General features: G+C 36.0%; 1 long non-coding RNA gene across 1 annotated transcript; it reads left to right on the forward strand.

Moving 5' to 3' along the window:
- Positions 1–437: 437 nt before the first annotated feature.
- On the forward strand, positions 438–1,472 carry LOC141907618 (uncharacterized). The gene is made up of 3 exons (XR_012619525.1): positions 438–615; positions 699–826; positions 914–1,472. It is a non-coding gene; the product is annotated as an uncharacterized LOC141907618 (long non-coding RNA).
- Positions 1,473–21,950: the final 20,478 nt, after the last annotated feature.

The following is a 21,950-nucleotide window of genomic DNA, read 5'->3' on the forward strand; positions in this document are numbered from 1 at the left end:
CTCAAAATTAAGAGTTATTCATGATTTGTGTTTTCTTGTAGCAAATATTGACGAACAAAGTGTCACCAGAGATGAGATAATCACCAGGCATCAGTTAGATGAATGTCACCACTCAGATCAGTGGTAGTGAGTAATCTCCATCAAAGTCGGGAACGAAGTTACTGAGTCACGAGGAAAGTTAACAGTTCCAACGGAACGTCGAGTCATTAGTCTGAACTGACTATAAATCAGGTATGTTAAGATACAGATAACATTGATTTCTTGTTTTAGGAAAAGTCCCAAACATTATGATGGTTTCTTACATCTGGTTTTCATGTAGCAAATCGTTAGACACGCAATACCAGAGGAATGATCAGTCATTGAACAGACTATAAGTCAGTCATGAAAATGAAAATTATTCATATTTTTTGTTTTCTTGTAGCAAATGTGGAGAGGTTTACCACAGAACTGATTGTCACCAGAGATGAGACAATCACTGGGCATCAGTTAGATGAATGTCACCACTGAGATCAGTAGTACTGAGTCAACTGCCTCAGTCAAGCTGCAAAGTAGAGTCACAAAGTTAACAGTTGCAAAGGAACGTCGAGTCATTAGTCTGAACTGACTATAAATCAGGTATGATATTGAAAATTACATCAATTTTCAAGTCTTACATTATTCAAAATTATACATATTTTTTGTTTTCCTGTTGTAATAAGGAAATATCTAGAGATGGTATGTTACTACAAGATGGAAAAATACCTTCAGGGATTCACATGAATATTATCCCTTAGTTGAAAGGATGAAAGAATGGATGAGTCATGAATCTGAATTGACTATAAATCAGGTATATATTGTCATAGATAAATCTATTTTATTGATTAAGTGATTGTTGAAAATATCCTTTTAAGTTTGTTGTTTGATTGTCTTGTAGGTGAAAATATGTGAAACATCTAATCAAACACGATGTTGGCTTTGATATTCAGATGGCATCTGTTGACCATTTGCGTTGCTGGAACTTGGAACTCTAATGCGTTGCTGGAACTTGGAACACTAATGCGTTGCTGGAACTTGGAACTCTAATGCGTTGCTGGAACTTGGAACTCTAATGCGTGGCTGGAACTTGGAGAACTCTAATGCGTTGCTGGAACTTGGAGAACTCTGATGCGTTGCTGGAACTTGGAGAACACTAATGTGTTGCTTGAACTTGGAGAACTCTGATGCGTTGCTGGAACTTGGAGAACACTAATGCGTTGCTCGAACTTGGAGAACACTAATGTGTTGCTTGAACTTGGAGAACTCTAATGTGTTGCTCGAACTTGGAGAACTCTAATGCATGTTAAGACTTGGAGAATTATTGTCTGGGTGCAACTGACCCTGTGTATGAACATGTGTGTTCAATTCGAATTTTATTTTAATTTAAATAAAACAAGTTAGAATATCTTTGATTGTGTCTAAAGAGTTTTTGATGTTGTTTTTAGGTGGAACTGAAATGCAGCAGTCAGTTCCGTAGTGTGTTTGAATATTGACATAACATGATGACTGACCTTGATTTATTTGTGTTGACTTCTGTCAGTGTTTGTTAATTACGACTGTTTAAATTCATTTGTTATTGCAAATACATATTTATTTCAATAAAATGGCATGAGGATCTGTAGAGGAGCCGAGTCAACTTGGTGTAGAATAAGTAAAACGAGGTGGTTAGTTCTTTATAGGTGTGACTTGTGTATTTGAAGTACCGGCACGAGCTTTTAGATTTATTGATTTCATGGTGTTTAAATGTTTAAATAAATTATATTGATTTAAAATGGTGTTTGATAATTGGTTGAAGTCTTTGTTTACTTATGTTTACTTATATGATACATGTACGTATTGAACTATTGATCACAACTACTGATCTATTCGTGGTTTAGTTGTTCGCTACAAATTGTTTTGTGGTTCTTTTTCTGTAATCTACAGTAGACTCGGCTCTTAACTCGAATCACATTAATCAAGTATAGTATCACATTGACTCGAGCTCTCCCTCCCTCTCTCCTCGACTGACTTGTTCGAATGGATTTTAGTTAGAACTCGGGCTACTCATGGACATGTAAACTAGTTAAAGTCCAGATTATATTTACACTTTTATAAAGTGTAATGAGAGATAACTTCAGTAAACTTTCACTTCAATTCGTGCCAATCTTGGTCTCAGTTCGTCCCAGTAAGGGTGAGCCGGTTTACTGTAGTGTTTGTCACCTTACCCCAGACCTGCTGGATTACAATCTTATTTAAAGATGAATATTATAGACAGCAGATTGATACAGTTTTATTTTACAAACAGAAGATGTGTCAGAAATAAACTAATCTAATAGAGGTTCATAGTATACTGCGAGATGAGTTGATCCCTACACTGTACAGAGGTGTCCCGGGTTCGAATCCAGTAATAACTGACGCTGATTCAGAGTGGTCCTGATGCTGAATAGAAGATGTACAGGGATGTCCTGGGTTCGAACCCAGTAATCATCGACACTGATTCAGAATGGCCTTGATGCTGAATAGGGGATCTATTTAATTGATTTTGCGACCTCGCACAAATCTTAGCGCGCAAAAATTTGTTTTTTCTCGTGGAGGATGAAAAAAATATCCGTATTTCCCGATCAGCCACCAGAGTTGTTCTAGAAGAACATGGCTGATTATTCCAAGCGAATAACTTTCCTTTTCGACTTGATTAACAACCAACAATCGTTACTCACCTAATATTGAATGTAAACATTGCATCAACCTTGGGATTTACGAACTTGTCGTCGAAGCGTTCGTTATCGCGCAGATAACTTATCAGTACAACATTATTCTGACGACATAAAACTGTCAAACTCGCGAATTACAGGACAAAGAAGAATTATGACACGGGATTAATTGTATACAACATACGTCACAGGACGGAATAATACAGCGATATTGTACGTGTCCTTATATTCATAATTCATCGTAAACTACTCGCATCCCTTCTCGTATTTAGAAACAAACATTGATTATTATCATATCGACCGGCTTATAAATTGCGACTCTTTCTCCTCGGAGATACTATTCCTGTCCTAGTGGCTTAATTTCACAAGACTGTACAACTGCCGATTGTCATCAATCGCCGTCTCGATCGGCACAGTTGTTTCCGGGTCAGCGAACGCTTACTATTTAATTTGGCAAAATCTGTCTCTGGATTCGATTGAGAACTCGAAAAGAAAATGAATTAGTGAAAATTGTTACATCGACGCAAAATTTGAATTTATCGGTTCGAAAACCTCGTAACGCGATAAAACGGTCGAAATTAAACTGACGCCTTTAGATCTCGCTTTTATGACTCGAAACTATCTACTAGTCTTAATAAACATATATCATTTAATGCCCCACGATGAAAAAAGCCGCTCTCCGGCCGAATAAAGCAATTTGCTACAGTGCGACGAGCTGCTCAATTTGGCGACAGGATTATCGACAACTTGTCTCAAATCATGGGAAGCAATATTTCCCTGAGGAGTATGCGATCAACTAACAGCGTTCTCATTTCAGCATAGTGATCCGTTTAAAACGTATAATATCGTTAGCTACTTCTACAATACGTACACTAATTATATACTTAATGCTTTCGATCATATTGAATTCCATCTGTCAAGACGAACAACGAAACAATTAAAACGGCTTTCATATTGTTGACGTGTTAGAAAAATAAAGAACCGAACGATATTTTGTGATGATCTGGTTTTCAGAAATCAAGAGAAGATATTTCGCAATTAACACAGTTTTCTAAAAACAGATATCATCCCTATAAACTACAAGTTTATTAGCGATGAGATTTCATATCAAAATCTGCAATAAAAAATCCAGGCCAAATATATATACCCGATACGGGTGGATAAGAGTACATACATTTCCCATGATATTGTACTTGGGGGGAAATGTAGGCTACGTCGAGAGCGTGTCCATTTTATAGGAACGGTCGTATCTGAATCTGTCCATATGTGGTATTATAGCGAACATGACTGATTGCTGCTGAATTAAACTTTCGGGTTTAAATGTGACACTGGCCTATAAAACTCGCCCTGAATTATAGTAAATGAAATCCGTCTGTCAGAGACACATGTAATCATCAACCCGAGTACAACATTATCTCTATTTGAATTGTATTTCCCGCAGAAATCAATTCCTAGATCCGATTATCAGATTGTTAATGAGCTATGAATATTATATTGGAAGGGTTGCGTTGCCATTTCACTCGCGTTTATAGTGTTATATCATCGTATGTCGGGATTGATTTCCGAACTGGGTTTGATGCGGCCTTCTTGTAAAGCACCTCTCACACGGTCCATAAATTGGGTGGAGGGAAGAAAATCACATTTTAAGTACATCCAAATTTTATTTCAACGTCAAATTCCATGGGTTACATATCATTCAATTAAAGAAACAACGCATAAATGATATAGACGACAGACTTGGCTCGTATTGTAACTTCATTGTTTCTTTTTGAATTCTTTGATCAATCCCGATTGATAGGTTACCTCGAAAATCAGGTTTTTTACATTGAGTTCGGAGATGTTTAAGCATTCTCCGATAGCAGATGAGAACTCCATCGACTGTTCTAGATTACTCGCGTGCCACAGTATGAAAGTCGAACTACCGAGTTAGTTCACAAATTCACTTCTTGATTTGCATAGGGGCACCACCCGACAATAGATAAAGACTACTCGCAGGAATCACAGAGGCCTGACACAAAAGGTATACTCGAGTGGGGGCCACCACTGGGTTTACTCACTCACAATACGGGGCTGTTGTTTTTTGTCCCTTCAAAGTAGAAATTATACCCTCCGAAACTTTATCATCTGGAGGGTTCTTAAACATTTCTGTCGGACCAAAATTCGTGTTTCAACATGGGTCAGTTCACACCATCTATTTTCCTAAATTTTAGAGATCAACTAAATCATTTCACATAACAATTAATATCATGAATTAGGCCTACCCCTCATTACAATCTGAAATATAAAAAAAGAGGCGAACTATCTAGTCCCGTTAAGAAAAAAAATTGCCAGCCAAATGTATGGTTTATTCTAGCGGGATTCGAAACTGCGACCTCTAGCAATAAGCAGGGGAAGCTAACAAGGCAAGCGTGCTAACCACTGGGCCATAGATCTCAGGTAATCTGTCCGGATTGTAAGTTTGCCTGCTATGTGATTTTGTATGTCTCTGCTTAAAATCGACAATTTTCAGAGTAAATCGTAGACAGTTTTTAAACGGATGAGTTAACCGGGGTAAACTGAAGACACACCACGATGAGCATTAATGGAATTTGCGTGGTTTCGAACCAAATGAAATTTTTATGTGGTATTGATGAGGTTCGAATCCCATCAGGAAAGGATTTTCTTGACGTGGCGGGAATATTAGTACTTTTCATTGGTCAGGATCAGTGACGTCACACTGTCAGTATAAATACTCAGGTCAGCTGATCCCTCCTTCCAGTTCGGCCATCTTTCAGGTAAGCAAACGTCGTCCATTTTATTTATTTCTTTCGATCAAATCTATTTATTAATCTTACTTGTAAATTTCATACATAGACCTTAGGTTTCGCATACGGTTTTGTTTAAGACAATTTCAAAAGTTCCGAAAGTTCGGATTATATCATATACGTGTTTAATTATGACATTTCCATTGTGATGTTCTTTTTGCTCAAAATTGTCCAAATCGTGTTTTTAATATTTAGAAGTAAATTACAACATTTGACTTTCATTTTCGTTCTCGTAAAAATGAAGACGTTATTGTGATTTTATTGAGGAATTTTATTTAATTTATTTATGAAATTTTCGGAAGCAGTTATTCTGCTGTTCAAATCTACGCGCTAATGCGGCTAGTTGACATGCCTAGGTGTAATACACAGACCGCTCAGTCTATTCAACCATGACTCGAATCCATAGAAACCTTTTATTCGAAGCGTCGTTCAACTTAATTCTGGTGGCTTCTATATTCAATATTTAGAAAATAATGATGCCCAATAATTTAATGTTATTATTATCTAATGCAAACTCGAGTTAGCTATTTCTTAGAATCAATAATTTTCGATTTTCTTGATTTTTATAACATTATTGTTTTTACATTGCAGCAGCAGCAGCAGTGACAGCAGCAGTACAAGACAAACATTGATACCAGCAAATTTATTACAACTTCAACTTAAACTTTAAACGAATTCAACTTCTACTTCAGCAGCAACACGACCATGTCTTCAAAATATGACATTTTTTCCGGATTGATAAAGGTAGTGCGCGCCGAGGTCCTGACACTCGACCCTGTATCCCTCGGCGCGTTTTGTGATTTGAGTAAGTACAAACTCTACTTCATCAAATTCTCGATTATTTTTAGTGACAAGCATCTAAAATTATTTGATTTCCAACATCTGAAATTGTTTGATCTCAAATTCACAATTATTTTATCTCAAATCTCCGCATTATTGGATACTAAATTTCGAATTGTCTCAATCTTCTATCATCAAATGTCAATTTCTTTCAATCCACTTTTTAATTTCGGAAAACTCAATTTATGTCTCACACTGATTTCATTTCAATTTATTTTGAAAATATCATTTTATGTTTCTAGTCTTTTATTCTTTTTCAAATTACTCGACTTAAACTCAATTTAATTTGCTAATAATTCTAATGGTGAATAATTGAATAATTTTAATTGAATTGAATTGAATAGTGAGTAGAGGTTCTGGTGGATGAGAATGAACTTGAGGAAGTAACTTCATTTCCTGGTTCCTGGTTTTCAAATATCGTCGAAATTGTGAAATATTCATCATGTTTTTCATATGCAATGCTGTATCCAGTCAATAGAGATAAGTTACAACATAAACAGTTTAAACTGGCTAGGCCTCCAGACCAATGCACTTCATGGAAAATCCTGATTTATATGTTTAATAAATCAAGTAACTGGACTGCGCGGTTCAGTCCATTTTAGTCAGTAAGTAAGCAGACTGCAGTTTAGTCCATATTTTAATCAGTAACTGGACTGCGGTGTAGTCAATATTTTAGTCAATAACTGGACTGCGCTGTAGTCCATCGTTTAGTCAATAACTGGACTGCGGTTTTGTCGATGGTTTAGTCAATAACTGGACTGCAGTTTAGACTGCTGTTCAGGAACCGGACAGCTGTTTAGTCCGTATCCAGATACCCGTCACATTATGGGACCAACTTTTTAGATACTGCTAAAATGTAGCACTAGTATTTACGGTACTTTCGTTTTTCTCTGCGACTCCAGGATCTAACAACATGTGATTTTCTTTTTATTAATCATTGATCAAACGTCAGGAAATTCAGGATCACTTTTTTAATTAATTGGTTAAACTTCGTTCTTCATATCTCTAGGTAGTTGCTCGCAACATTTTGAGATCCTGAGATTATGGCGGGAAGGAGGTATATCTCACGACTGCTATCATGAGCTTATCTGCGAACTAGTCTCAAGCCGCACCCACTCAATGTTTATTTTAGATCTAAACTAGGATATGATGTTTGATACGAATGTCTTTCACTAGCTCGGCTCATAGTCCGAATCTTCATCGTCTATTTGTTGGCGAATCCTAAATATTGCGGCCTTGCGGTAAATAGAGTTTAAACACGATTTATTTCTAACTGAGCAGATCATCCCGTCTGTGCCTACATTTGTTGCTATAATAACGCCCAGCTGCCATAGAATTCTTCAATGGTGTATCTGTGAGTTTTTACAAACGCCCAAGATTCCTTGTTTCCTTGTGGACTGCGAGTGACATTAACTACCAGCAGCCATGACACGTATTCATCAATGAATCGTCTGCAACATCACTGGTTCAGTTTCAATCATCCTTACGTGCCGTTCATTTCGTGAAGTTTTGGATCGACTATTTCATCATTTTCGTTGTTCTTGTACGGAAGTAGATTGATTTGTGTCCTCAACAGTTGCAGACTGAAGTACTCAGTAATTTCTTGCACAAGTTGAAGTTTTCTGCATCGATCATGCAGCAGATGTCCGTTGGCAGGTGTCTGTTGGTAGGTGTCCATATGCAGATGTTTTTTTTGCAGTTTCAGCGTGAAATCATTAGCCATCTCTTCATTTACTTATAGGAGGTTTACATGTTTGTTATCAGTCAGCATCCCACATTATTAACATCTCGGACCAGTTATCCAGTCCAAATCGATGAATTTCACCAACAGCACCCCCTAGAAAGAATTTATGCAATATTTTCAGCTGTTTCGAGGTAATTCCAATCAGAAACATTTGTTAACGCTTTTATCTTTTCCACTCTATTGTGTACAAATCATTTCAATCTTTGTCGACCAAATCCAACATTCATGTTTGAGTACATAGATCCATATGTGTCGGTAATTAGCTCGGTATATTCTACTCATTAACATTGCTTGTTATTCTTTCCTCACCTTAAAATTTTCGTTTAATTTTTCGAATCTGCAGTTTTACATCCAGGGTAATATACATGAAGCGGCCGATTACAACTTCAGGACATGCGTCAGTGAAGATTACAATTTCCGCTTCTTGTTATGGGTCGACAACAAATCGTCTATCCAGTGTTTTCAGTAAGAAATTAACAAGCCAGGTCCCTTTGAAAAATGGGAGGGTCACATCGTATGTGACAGTCCCTGAAAAAACAGTGGGGTCCTTAAAAAATGACAGACGGGTCTGAGACCCGGGACCTGGCTCTTATTGAAAACACTGCTATCATCCATCGCTTTTTCGTTACTACGTTCGAAGGAATTTCTGATCTTTGTCCATTGGCCCGTTTTGACTCTTCGTCCCCTTCAATGTTCACTGTCCATTGCTTAATCATAAGGGCTTTCATGGTGCAACGATCCTACTAAGTCCCAAAGGATCAAATATCAATGACCATTTTGACAGAACGTTTCCTTTCGTTTCATTGTACTCAATCGACGTATATTTTTTACATGTATGAATCATGATATTACTTTCCATTTCTTTTTGATTGGTTCAGCATCCTGTTGATCGATAAATCAAGTAGCACTGTTATTGCGGTGGACCGGTGGTCAACAATTTCTGTTGATTCTTTTTCATAATCCTTATCGCTTGCGGATTCTAGACTAAAGTTTCTTCAATTCTCTCGAATATCGTTAAAATTTTCTTGTATGTTTTTTAAAATTCCTGCAGCAACGATTCGAGAACTGTAACTTGTTTTTCGTCGATATCTTCTCTGAGGAGTGCTCCATTTTTCTCAACATTTTTTCAGATGTTGATAATAAACATTGTTGTTGTTTCTTCAGTTCTGCCCGGATGGCTTCACCTTCAGAGGGCTCACCCATCCATGAAAATAATACTAAAAAATACTACTGTTGGTTATGACCAGGAATGAAGTTTTGCAGAGAGATGACGAAGTGACGATGTGCAATCCATTGATTCTTTACTAAACTGAATTGCTGCTTTATTTCTATATTAAAAACTACAAAAGTATCAGCTTATCATCTCATGGACGGTGCGCGATCGGACGGTGTGAGCGGAAGTTGCGATTAGCACAGATGTTGCCGCGGGATCCGGATAAGTGCCAGTTACACGCTTATCTCTGTACTGAGGAGAATCATTCACAAAATCGCTACTTTTGGTTTACAGTTCCAACTTCTCTTTTTGTCAGAACGTCAAAATTCACTTCCTTTTTTACTCTCTTTAGTATTCGTATGATTGTAATTAGGTCGCACCAACATTGTGTAGGAAACTCAACATGTAATATGCCATAATTACTATTTATACAGATCAATCTATCCAATATTCTGAATTATTCAGTAAAAATGAATATAGCGAAAATCTGACAAGAATATTGCTACTTTTCAGCTGCACCAAAGCATACGGTCCCATACAGTGGTTTAGTCAGTATCCGGACCACAGTTTAGTCAGTATCCGGACCACAGTTTAGTCAGTAACGAAACTGTGTGATTCATTTCGTTCTGAGAACAGATTTTATCAAATTTCCTCTAGCTGTTCTTCAGATAGGCCTACCCTTTGACTAAATGTTTTATTTTCAGAATTCTTTGATAAAAAGTATATCCTCCACCGTTATCCAGGCCTGACATTTATCAAGGTCTATCCTGTTTTACACCTTACAAGTTCGACAGCGACATTTGATATTGTTTTTTCTGTAAATGGCTGCAGCTGTATTCATAGTGAATTATTCCACTGAATGATTCTATACTTGAATGGTAAGTAGTGACTTATTTGAAATACTTAATGAATTCATTTGAAAAAGGCCTAAATTCTAAATATCATTAATTGTTCGCGTTTTAACGATGTTTGATTTTTATAGATACAAATCTTATTATAATTTGTAGTGAATGGATTTGATTGTATGAAGGTACAGCAGTGGACAGTGTCATGTGAAATGCTTTTTACCCCTGATGGTTGTTTCTGAAGGTACAGTAGCCGGCAGTGTCATGTGAAATGGTTTTTAACCCTGATGGTTGTTTCTGAGAATAACAGTTGAAGTTTTTCGTTTGATGATGAAAATACAGAAGAAATATGAATGAAATTTTTGGTGTCATTTTTCTGTTTGTCATGCAATGAAAATGAATTAGACTTACTTAGCAAAAACCATAGGGAAATGTACAGTACTCGAAGGAAATATCACAATTTTTGGAACTAAAATTCGGTGAAAATTCATTTTAGAAAAAAATATTTTCAAATGTATCGCATTTTATTGGATTTTTTGCCCTTAATGATACTGTAGACTTCGCTTAAACTGGTAGACGGTCTATATCTGGTATAATCTGTTCAATTCGATGAAATAAAGATGAAATGTTGTTCTAAATACATATGTTTTGCCTTTTATGGTATTGCTCTGTTCGATGATGATAATAATAACAATATTATGCGTCTGATGTAGCCCTAAATCCAGCAGCAGCTCAGAGCGCTTTACATTTTACGGTTTTATTGCCCCAGCCATTTAATGGTCTGCTGGGGTGAAGTAACATCCGAGCAGCTGCTAGGCGCTCAGGGGTCATCTATCAGGCCAGGTACCCAATTACTCCTGGGTGCAAAGAGGCAATGAGGATAAGTGTCTTGCCGGGGACACAACGGTAATATACGGGGTTCGAATCCATGACGATCTGGTTTCCCAGAACGCTTTCCGTATCCCATAAATTAAATGCCCTTCATTGTTACTTAAAAGCAGGAAAATCAGTAGAAACTTTGGAGCTCAATAGAGTGAAAACTGTAAGAGATAAAGCTGGTAATTGAAAAGTTTGTAGGGTATGACCCTTGGATAATTTTGGTGATGATTATTCTTACTGAAAGTGAAGTCCTATGCAAATGAGCTAATTCGCATAAATCATAATCAGTGACCTATTTATTTGAAAACCCCCTAAATTGCAGGTATCAAAATGAACAAATCGGGTATCTAGCCTCAGCTAACAGCTGACAATGGAATATTCTATGTCTACGGTTAGAAATATATATTTTATGGGTAATTATAATTAGTAAATGAGCTAATAATTAAATCATGTGACCTCCGGATAAGTACCCACTACTTTCAAATGCAAAAAAACTCAAATATTTCGAATAGCAACACCACAAAAACGCAGCATAAAAACTTACTAATGGGTGCTGCCATTTAATCAAGCCATTTAGCGGCAGGTTTCTCCGCTGAATTCTATGCGACTAAACTGCTATAAGAAATGTCGACGAAAGTCGACAGGGCACTGAAAAAGTTATAGAAGGAATTTGGGGATTCACTACATGGTCAGATTGTATAAAATACAAAGAAATTGATTATTTTGACCGCTATTAGGCTCAATAAAACTTTTGATCATATTACCTAATGAGATGAAAAACGCCGAGATATCGCACGTGCCCCCTCATCCGAGAAACAACCGTTTGCCGCAGCCACAACAAAATGTACGCGATCCGCAGCACAATTAATTGCGCGACCCGTGAAATCATATACTGCATCGAATGCACCAAGTGCAACCTGCTGTACGTCGGCCTAACTGGAATGTCTTTACAAGAACGCGTCACACATCACGTCTCCAAATCAGAACGTATAATTCGACTCCAGTCGCGGACCACTTCAACCAGGTCGACCACACCTACCGACACTTTCTGGTGTATGGTCTCCAACACCTACCAGGCTCGACGAGACCGATCCGCGAAGCAGCCAAACGAGACTGGATATTGGTCTTGATTCGTTTCAATATCAAATCGACACTAATTTTAGATACCAGTAACTAGCATAGTACCCGTCCACGGATGGATTGTCATAAATGTATTGGATATAGTTATAAAATGTACGCTGAAAGATTCCATTATCTGCCTCATTTATGATCTACTATACCGTTGTCTAACAATACGGTTATTACAGATAATGAGAGTGGTAAAATTGTTTTTACAACAGCGTTAGAGGGTGGCAACCATCTCTTGCAACCAGCGACATGACAAATATGGTTGTTTCCGAACGTTCAACTGGCCCTTCGTTCGTTCTTCCATCACATCACTTTCCGTTACCTATCAATGAATATCGCCTGCTGCATTATTTTATAGGTTACTTAGATATGAAAATTTTATGCGTAATATTCGTGATCCTTAATGTTTTGTTTTTTTCATTCCAGATTTGGATGTTTTAACAGCAATACAGAAAAACAAGTCTGAAGCAGCCCGCGAAGCTCGTAACATCTTTGGAGCTTTCGTTAACAGGTGCGTTGACTCCCTTCGCGAGCCTGAGGAGCAAGCTCCTCCATTAGTTATTGTGCCACCTTTTGAGCTTGCTCTTCCGCAGGAGGCGGACCCTGCCCCTGTACATCTGGAGCAGGAGGACGCCCCTGCCGTGGGGACCCCGACAGAGGCCCCACCGCTTCTGAAGCCCGCACTGCGTCGGTCGCCCCGTAGAAATATAAATCCAGATATCAATTATGCAATAGGTTCGGGGCGTCCCAAAACAAAAAAGGGCAAACGTGCGGCTCGTCCTCCTCCACCGAGACAACCAAATTTTGAGGAGGAGAGCAGTGATGAGGAGGAATTCGCCACTCCTGGAGCGACATCACCACCAGGGCCCGCAACTCCACCACCACCACCACCACCATCAACTGGACCAGCATCAACGATACCACGAATTAGACGAAACAAAAGAAGAATAGAAGAAGAAAATGAAAATAATGAAACACCTAATATTACACCCGCCCAGGCGTCAACATCGGGCGCTCCAGTGGGGGCACCACCCTCCCCCGCTGTTGAGCTTATCGCGCGCGGCCCTGGTTGGTCTAAAAACATTGATTACCACGATCCCATCAAAATGCTCCGCGATGTTGAAGGGGCCTTTAAAGGAAAATTTCAAATGGTTAAACGTCGGCGAACATCAAAGTAAATCAGCCCCTTCACTCGCCATCACCCGGGCAACAACATCAGCCCACGCACGTCTGCAGATCGGCACTTCTTGAAACTCAGTTTTCCCTTCCTCCTTCGTCGATCTGCAGGTCACGCAGTGTTAAATATCTGTCAACACTCCTTGAACCAGTGGGCGTGCAGTCCTTCCTTACTTTTATTTTGAAAAATATAAAAATAAAAAACCAGACCTTTATTTAATCATTGTTTTTATGGAGTTTTTACGGTTTCTCCAAAAAAATTTAAAATGATACAAATATAAAAAAATTCATTATCATTTCATCAATTTATTTATTTTTTGGATTAAAAGAAATTTTTTTCCATCATCTCCCATTCTCATTCATATACATTTTAAATCATTCATTAATTTATTTTTTGACTGTACGTCCCACTGTGTTCCATACCATTTTTGCAACACCTTATTCATTAAGGTCCATTTTGCTTCTCACGATGCTGAAGCATTTACCATTTTTGCATTTCCTCTTGCAAAACCTTATTAACTATGGTTCATTTTGCTTCTCACGATGCTGAAGCATTTACCATCCTCGCATTACCTCTTACAACACCTTATTAACTAAGGTTCATTGTGCTTCTCATGATGCTGAAGCATTTACCATCCTTGCATTACCTCTTACAACACCTTATTAACTAAGGTTCATTTTGCTTCTCATGATGCTGAAGCATTTACCATCCTTGCATTACCTCTTACAACACCTTATTAACTAAGGTTCATTGTGCTTCTCATGATGCTGAAGCATTTACCATTTTTGCATGGTCTTTCTTATGAGTCATCTATTCTAACGCTATGGTCGGCCGTTGCAAAATCTCTTTCGGGATAAGCAGGGAATCAATTCCTATAATAACTCCTATGGAGTTTGAAAAAGGTGGATTTTTCAAATCAAAAGGAACAGCATTCACATGTGATTCCTTATCGAACTAGGAAGGTGGAGAAGGAATAGCTATGTTTCACACATAATGCGTTTCCTTATGAAGCTGAAAATAACGTGGAGAAGGAACAGCTATGTTTCACATAATGCGATTCCTTAGGAAACTACATTGAAACAGATTGTTCAATGTTCCATGTTGCCCCTCCCCACAAATACTATGACGTTTATACGTCAATTGTAAAACGATTATATCGTTATTAACATACTTGTTTTTCTAATTACAGAATTAAAGATTAATTTAATATGACATGAAAACTTGAATGATTGAAATGTTAATATCTAATGCTCAACAACGCATGAAAATCCTTCACATGTGAGCGGAAGGATTGAAAATGTTTACTCAGGAAGGAAAAGGAATATATATTTATATACGTGAGATTGCCTGGATTAAAAATTGCACAAGAAAGGAAACCACAGCAAAGACTATGGTAATCAATTTCATCACATTTCTAAGGTGCGAAAGTTCGCTGGATCAGTGATCAATCAATGAATTTATGAGTTCTTAATTGAACATGGAAAATCTGCAAAAATGCAATGATAAAGAATCTTGGATAAAAAAAGAATAAAATAAAGATCTTGGATTAGAGATTTAGTCGTAATCACTTCAGTGATCAGGTTTTATTGATTGATATTGATCTCTACTTATTCTAACGATCACCAGGATGATGATTTGAGTTTAAGATTCTTGTTAGATTAATCTGCATCTCTTGTTGAAATCAATAAGGCATATGAGAGAGGAGGTCTGAGATATGAGAGAGGCAGTTGGGGAGGTATGAGAGTGGAGGTTCAGGAGAGTGGAGGTTCAGGAGAGAGGAGGTTCAGGGAATATGAAAGTTTATGGAGATATAGTAGAGAGTGTATGGAAGTATGATAGAGGAGTTTAAGGAGATATCATAGAGGAGATTGTCTTAAAGGAAAATTGTTAAGTTCATAACAATCGAGCAACTCGGTAATAGACACCGCTCTGATAAAGTAACGTCTTCTGGTCCTCGATTGCGGTCTGAATTGCAAGAATTGTGTTAAGCAATTTAAATATGGTTGATAGAGCGTGGAATTGTTTCCATGTAGGCATGCAATGCACAAAACACACATCAGATTAAGGCTGTTGAGAGGGAATTATCAATAGATTTAAGAAATCGACGATGAATTTGGTTTCAAGAGGTTGATCATTCATATGGCAGTTAATCAGATCAGGTTCTCAGGCACTTCCTTGGTCCCCAAAAACTGCATAAGTTGTATCAAAGTATGTGATATAACCTACTAATTTATTACATGAAAAGAGGCTACTTGTAGTTTCTCAGCCACTTCACAATTATTGTTGCAAAGAGGTCCCAAAATCCGACCAGCACCACCAATAGATTTCTACAGAACAGTTAGTGTTGTAATTTTTGTGGTTCCAGTTTTTTTTTCACTGTCCGAGATAATAGAAAATTCCTAAATTTTGAGTCCTTCAGTGCTGAAATTCCATTTTATCACAAATTTTAAGTTTCCTAATCTTAACTTTGCAAAAATTTGAACTTTTCCTATTCTATTTCTTGTCAAAGATTTCATTCCAGTTCTCAAAATTATTTGCAGTTTTTTAATGTCTGCGAAATATCGTCAGTTATTTTCCTGGTTTCATATTTATTATTGCCCAAAATCATATCTCATATGAATTATTATTACTATTATTGGATTTTTTTCGCTGATTGATTATAGATCTTTTGGGGTTTGGTTTGATATTATGATTGATCAAGGTGATCCATCTAAAACTGTTTCATAAATTTTGAAATATTCATATTTGAAAACAATTTCGTTGATACTTCTAAACTAGTAATTCTACAAAAATTCTAAAAACAATTTTACACGTATCTTACGACTATTCTAGAAATGAGAATTATATCAATTTTAATGTAACTATTTTATCTGAATTTTTAATCTATTAAAGTAACTATTTTATATCTGAATTTTGAAATACCTATGATATCTAAAAACTATTTATCTGAATTTTAATCTATTAAGGTAACTATTTTATATCTGAATTTTAAAATACCTATGATATCGAAAAACTATTTTATCTGAATATTATACTATTTAATTTGTGTGTATTTTATCTCAAAGTATCTTTAAACTATTTTATTTGTATGTATATAAAAAAAGTATTTCATTTGTATATATTTTAAAACTATTTAATTTGTACATATTCTTTTAGAACAATGTTTTTTTTGTATTATAATACTAGCTAAAAGTTCAATGTGATGAAATATTTTATATTTGACTATCACTATGTATATTCTAACCTCAGTGATTTCATGAATGGAATAACTGAAGGTCCAGGTTTTATCACCGAATACTCTTTGACACAATTACGTGGTCCACAACACATATATAAATAGTGGTTATATAAAAGGCCCGTGTTGTATATAATGCACGCATAAAGAGCTTTTACTCATAGTTGATATAGGCTCAGTAAACATGACATGTGTTCGAGAACTTTTTCTCGTACTTATTTTACCTTTTTTCTTGAGAATTTTTTTTTTCAATTTTCTATTTTACAACGGAAGATCTACTCATTTTTCGTAGATGTTTCACTATCATGGAATGCGATAAATAATAAGAAACAGTCCAAGTGTATTTTTGATAGGATATTTTCAGCTTCCCGACGTATGAAATTGACATAGGTTATTCAAGCCTAGGTTCAGAAAATCACTACTAGGTGGCATGTCAGATTATTACCGTAGTTCAATTACATCAAATGAATATGATAACATAACCACTTGTAGTACGAACAGTAACAACAAACTTAATTTTCCTGCACAAGATACAGAAAGTCCAATACTATTTCTGAATTAGAATTTCCTCTAGCCTAAATGCTAGCGGTCATGTTATTATTTTTATCCAACGTCGTCACGGCTTTTTCAAAACTCGTCTTTGAACGTAATGATAATCTATAGTATTTTTGGAAATGATATAGATCAACACAAATTTGATGTCATCATAACAAAATATGTCGCTGAAAACATCATATGAAAAATACACTCCGATTGTTTTTTTTTATTTATTTCGTTCCATACAAAACCGTACTCAGCTCCACAGTTTGATTCGGATACAAGACTTACAAGAATTTAGATACATGAAATTACATAACTGTTGAACTGGGTTTTGTTAAGTTGTGAGCATGACGTTTATAATTCACTAGTGTGTTTGTTTCAAGTTAGCCTTATTTTAAATTAGTTAGATTTGGTTTAGTTATTTGTATCAATTTTTGCTGTTTTGAATTTAATTCGTTCCAGTTGATTTAAATCTAGTTTAGTTTAAGTTTTAGTTAGTTTAGGTCAAGTTGATTTACTAAATGCAGTTAACTTAAAACCTCTGATAAACTGAGGGTCTATTTATCTTATGATAAGTTACACTCAGGTACATTAATCAATAATCCCGTTTAAGATCTCATTATTTTATGCAGTTTAGAGATTTTCACTGAATAGAATAGTAACAATAGAATGTGATGGGAACTGAGGGTAAATTCATCATTGTTGAAATTACTCTCAGGATCATCATTAAAACAATGAATGATCTGAGGGTAAATTCATCATTGTTGAAATTACTCTCAGGATCATCATTAAAACATGAATGAATTGAGGGTAAATTCATCATTGTTGAAATTACCCTCAGGATCATCATTAAAACAATGAATGAACTGAGGGTAAATTCATTATTGTTGAAATTACCCTCAGGATCATCATTAAAACAATGAATGAACTGAGGGTGAATTCATCATTGTTGAAATTACTCTCAGGATCATCATAAAAACAATGAATGAACTGAGGGTAAATTTATCATGGTTGAAATTACTCTCAGGATCATCATAAAAACAATGAATGAACTGAGGGTAAATTCATCATTGTTGAAATTACTCTCAGGATCATCATAAAAACAATGAATGAACTGAGGGTAAATTCATCATTGTTGAAATTACTCTCAGGATCATCATTAAAACATGAATGAACTGAGGGTAAATTCATCATTGTTGAAATTGCTCTCAGTTCATTGAAAATATTTTAGCGTTAACACCAGTTTTAATTACCCCTCCCCCTGTTTTCTTGTTAATTGATAGTTACATCACAAGTTATAGAATAGATGATTGGGTTTTTTTGGGACCTAAGTGTGTTCACTTTTTATCTGTAATTTGTCTGTTTTGGAAGCGCTTCAATGGATTGTCTTGAGATTTTGGTTTATGCACATATCTACCCTAGACACGCATCTGCAGCCCAAAACTGACAGAGAATCAAGATAGCTGACTGGTAGCCATCATGGGAATTGAATTATATACAATTTTTTCATCAGTTTTGGTACCTACGCATTTTACTGCAATCAATTGCAAATTTCTAGCATTGGTTTTTGTTGTGTTTACCAAGGGCATTGAATATTGAAATTGTCAGATTCTCAAGCATTGCACATGGTGTGGGCATGGTGTCCCTGCACCCTTTGTTTTTTTTATTTTCTCACTGCTTTCAAGGTTCTCGTACACATTTCATGCAGCTTTTTCATTCAATATCGATGTCCTCACTTGCCAGGTTTTAATTGTCATCTGCCGAAGCTCATGCCAACACGATCCTTGGCCGCAAACTCTTCATTGGTCTATTACATTGCTCAAGATTTCCTGGTTAGACAGGTTACCACTGAGCGGCCACCAGTCTATGTATTAAGTGAATCGGATGCGTTGTTTTTCGCCGGTAGTTTCGCTACGCATCCGATTGACTGGATATAAAGACTGGTGGCCACTTAGCAGCAACCTGTCGACCCGAGAGATCTTGGACAACATAATGGACCAATGAAGGGTTTTGCGTGCAGGGTTTGTGTTAGCGTGAGTGCCGGTGGGCGGCAATAAAACCCTGGTGATTGAGGATGTATCGATGTACATATCAACACATAAATAGGCAAACATTATAGGCGGCATTATTATTGGGAGGTTCACCTGGCCTTATATACTGCGCGGTAAAAAAACCACTCTTTCTGTGGTTGTGTAGTACCAGTAATTGATGATCATCGAGTGAGTGATTGGCCTGGCCCAGTTATTCCAATTGGAAATCACTTTGGTTTTGATTATGATTGGTATAAGATATTTCATCAAATCGATTGACACATTTTATCCGTACTAACACTACTTGTACATATTGTAAAGTTGTAAATAGCTTTTTATTTATATTTCTTTTATTTTATCATTTTATATTCTTTTCTTTTATTTTATATTATATTTCTTTTTAGATTTTTAATTGATTTCGATTTTCTAATTGTAAATATTTTTTAGATATCCTTTTAACTTTGGATTTTTAATGATTATTTAAACTTTTTAAAAGTAATTTTAAAACTTTTTAATTTTCTTAACATCATAATATCTATACATCGAATAGGACTATTTTAGTGCAAATTTTGATATAGATTTAATTGATGATTAATATTTTTAATTTTATTGAATAATTTTAGTATTCAAAACAACAGAATGAATGCATTCCATCTTAGTTTGATACTGATATTTCTTTTCACTGGTTTTTCATTGACTCATGTCGAATCTATTGTTTTAGCCACATTTGTACCTATAAGTTTGGATTAGCCCTGCCTCCTTGACATTGCTGATGGTTGATTTCAGATTTTCAGCGTCTGATAACATTTGGTATTAATTCAATGCTACGTTCTTTTTTGTTGGTTTTATTTCATATGAACATTTTTAAAGATGACCTTTGTCGAATACTTAGTAGTGCAGAGGTTAAAATAATTATAGAATTTTATAGAATTGTCTAAAATACTGTACCTAGTAACATATGAGTAGTGTTGCTAGTGTACCTCTATTTACAAGTTGTCCTGTGGTACGATGTAAAACTGCCTCTTTTAAACAATACGTTTTAGCAATACATTTTATCAGTGATTTTTATTTGTTTGTCCTGTGGTATGACGTTAAACTGCCTCTTTTTAACAGTTTTTATCATTTTTTATCGTTTTTACCCATATGTTTTATTGTTTTTACCCATATGTTTTATCATTTTTATCACCCCTTCTTTTTCTACCTGTCTCTATTCTATCCCTTTCTGTCTCTATCCTATCCCTCTCTGTCTCTATCCTTTCCCTCTCTGTCTCTATCCTTTCCCTCTCTCTATCCTTTCCCTCTTCTATCTAACCGACTAACTCTCTCTTCTTCTCTCTCTAACCCACTAACTCTCTCCTCTCCTTTCTTCCTCTCACCACTCTCCTTCCTACTCCCCCTCTCTCTCTTCTCTCTCCCTCCTCACTCTCCTTTATCTCTCTTTCTTTTCTCTCTCTCCCTCTCTCTCTTGTAAATATTGTAAATTTGTAAATAGTAGTATTTATTTCTCTTTTTGTATCTTTCTTGTAAATATTGTACATTTGTAAATAGTGGTTTTTATTTCTCCTTTTTTAACTTTCTTGTAAATATTGTACATTTGTAAATAGTAGTTTTTTTTTCTCTCTCTCTTTTTTAACTTTCTTGTAAATGTTGTAAATTTGTAAATATTAGTTTTTATTTCTTTTTTTTAACTTTCTTGTAAATTTGTAAATAGTAGTTTTTATTTCTCTTTCTTTTCTAAACTGTCTCTTTTAAACAATACGTTTTATCAATAGATTTTATCAGCGATTTTTATCTGTTTTGTCCTGTGGTATGACGTTAAACTGCCTCTTTTAAACATACGTTTTATCAATACATTTTATCAGTAATTTTTAAATACATTCGTAGCATTGATACCATTGCAATACATTAGTCCCTCCTCCTTTTGATTAAGTACACCCAATCATTTACTAACAAGTGATGGTTAAATACACTTGCAAACTAGCAGATCAGAGATCTCAGGACGCAACATCACTTCAATCCTTATTTCTTGACATATACCTGGTAATATAAAATGCTCTTTTTAGCTTGTGACAAAATGTCTTTGATATAAGAAGCTACTATTTGCTTAACTAGAATCTTCTTTCAAATATTATAATATCACTGGTTTGCAATATACTTAACCCTCATTGGTCGCAGCTGTTACAATCATCTCAACAACGATTGAGCATACTTTCTCCTCATTAGTTTGAGGTATAATTCCCCCTCACTGGTTGCAGTTCACTTCATTTGTTGCAGCTATGAACAATCATCTCAATGATTGAGCATACTTTCTCCTCATTAGTTTGAGGTATAATTCCCCCTCACTGGTTGCAGTTCACCTCATTTGTTGCAGCTATGAACAATCATCTCAATGATTGAGCATACTTTCTCCGCATTAGTTTGAGGTATAATTCCCCCTCACTGGTTGCAGTTCACTTTAGTTGTTGCAGCTATGAACAATCATCTCAATGATTGAGCATACTTTCCCCTTATTAGTTTGAAGTATAATTCCCCCTCACTGGTTGCAATTCACTTTAGTTGTTGCAGCTATGAACAATCATCTCAATGATTGAGCATACTTTCCCCTTATTAGTTTGAAGTATAATTCCCCCTCACTGGTTGCAGTTCACTTCATTTGTTGCAGCTATGAACAATCATGTCAATGATTGAGCATACTTTCTCCTCACTGGTTTGAAGTATAATTCCCCCTCACTGGTTGCAGTTCACCTCATTTGTTGCAGCTATGAACAATCATCTCAATGATTGAGCATACTTTCTCCTCATTAGTTTGA

This window comes from Tubulanus polymorphus, chromosome 6 (assembly GCF_964204645.1).
Source record: "Tubulanus polymorphus chromosome 6, tnTubPoly1.2, whole genome shotgun sequence".
Lineage (NCBI taxonomy): Eukaryota > Metazoa > Nemertea > Palaeonemertea > Tubulaniformes > Tubulanidae > Tubulanus > Tubulanus polymorphus.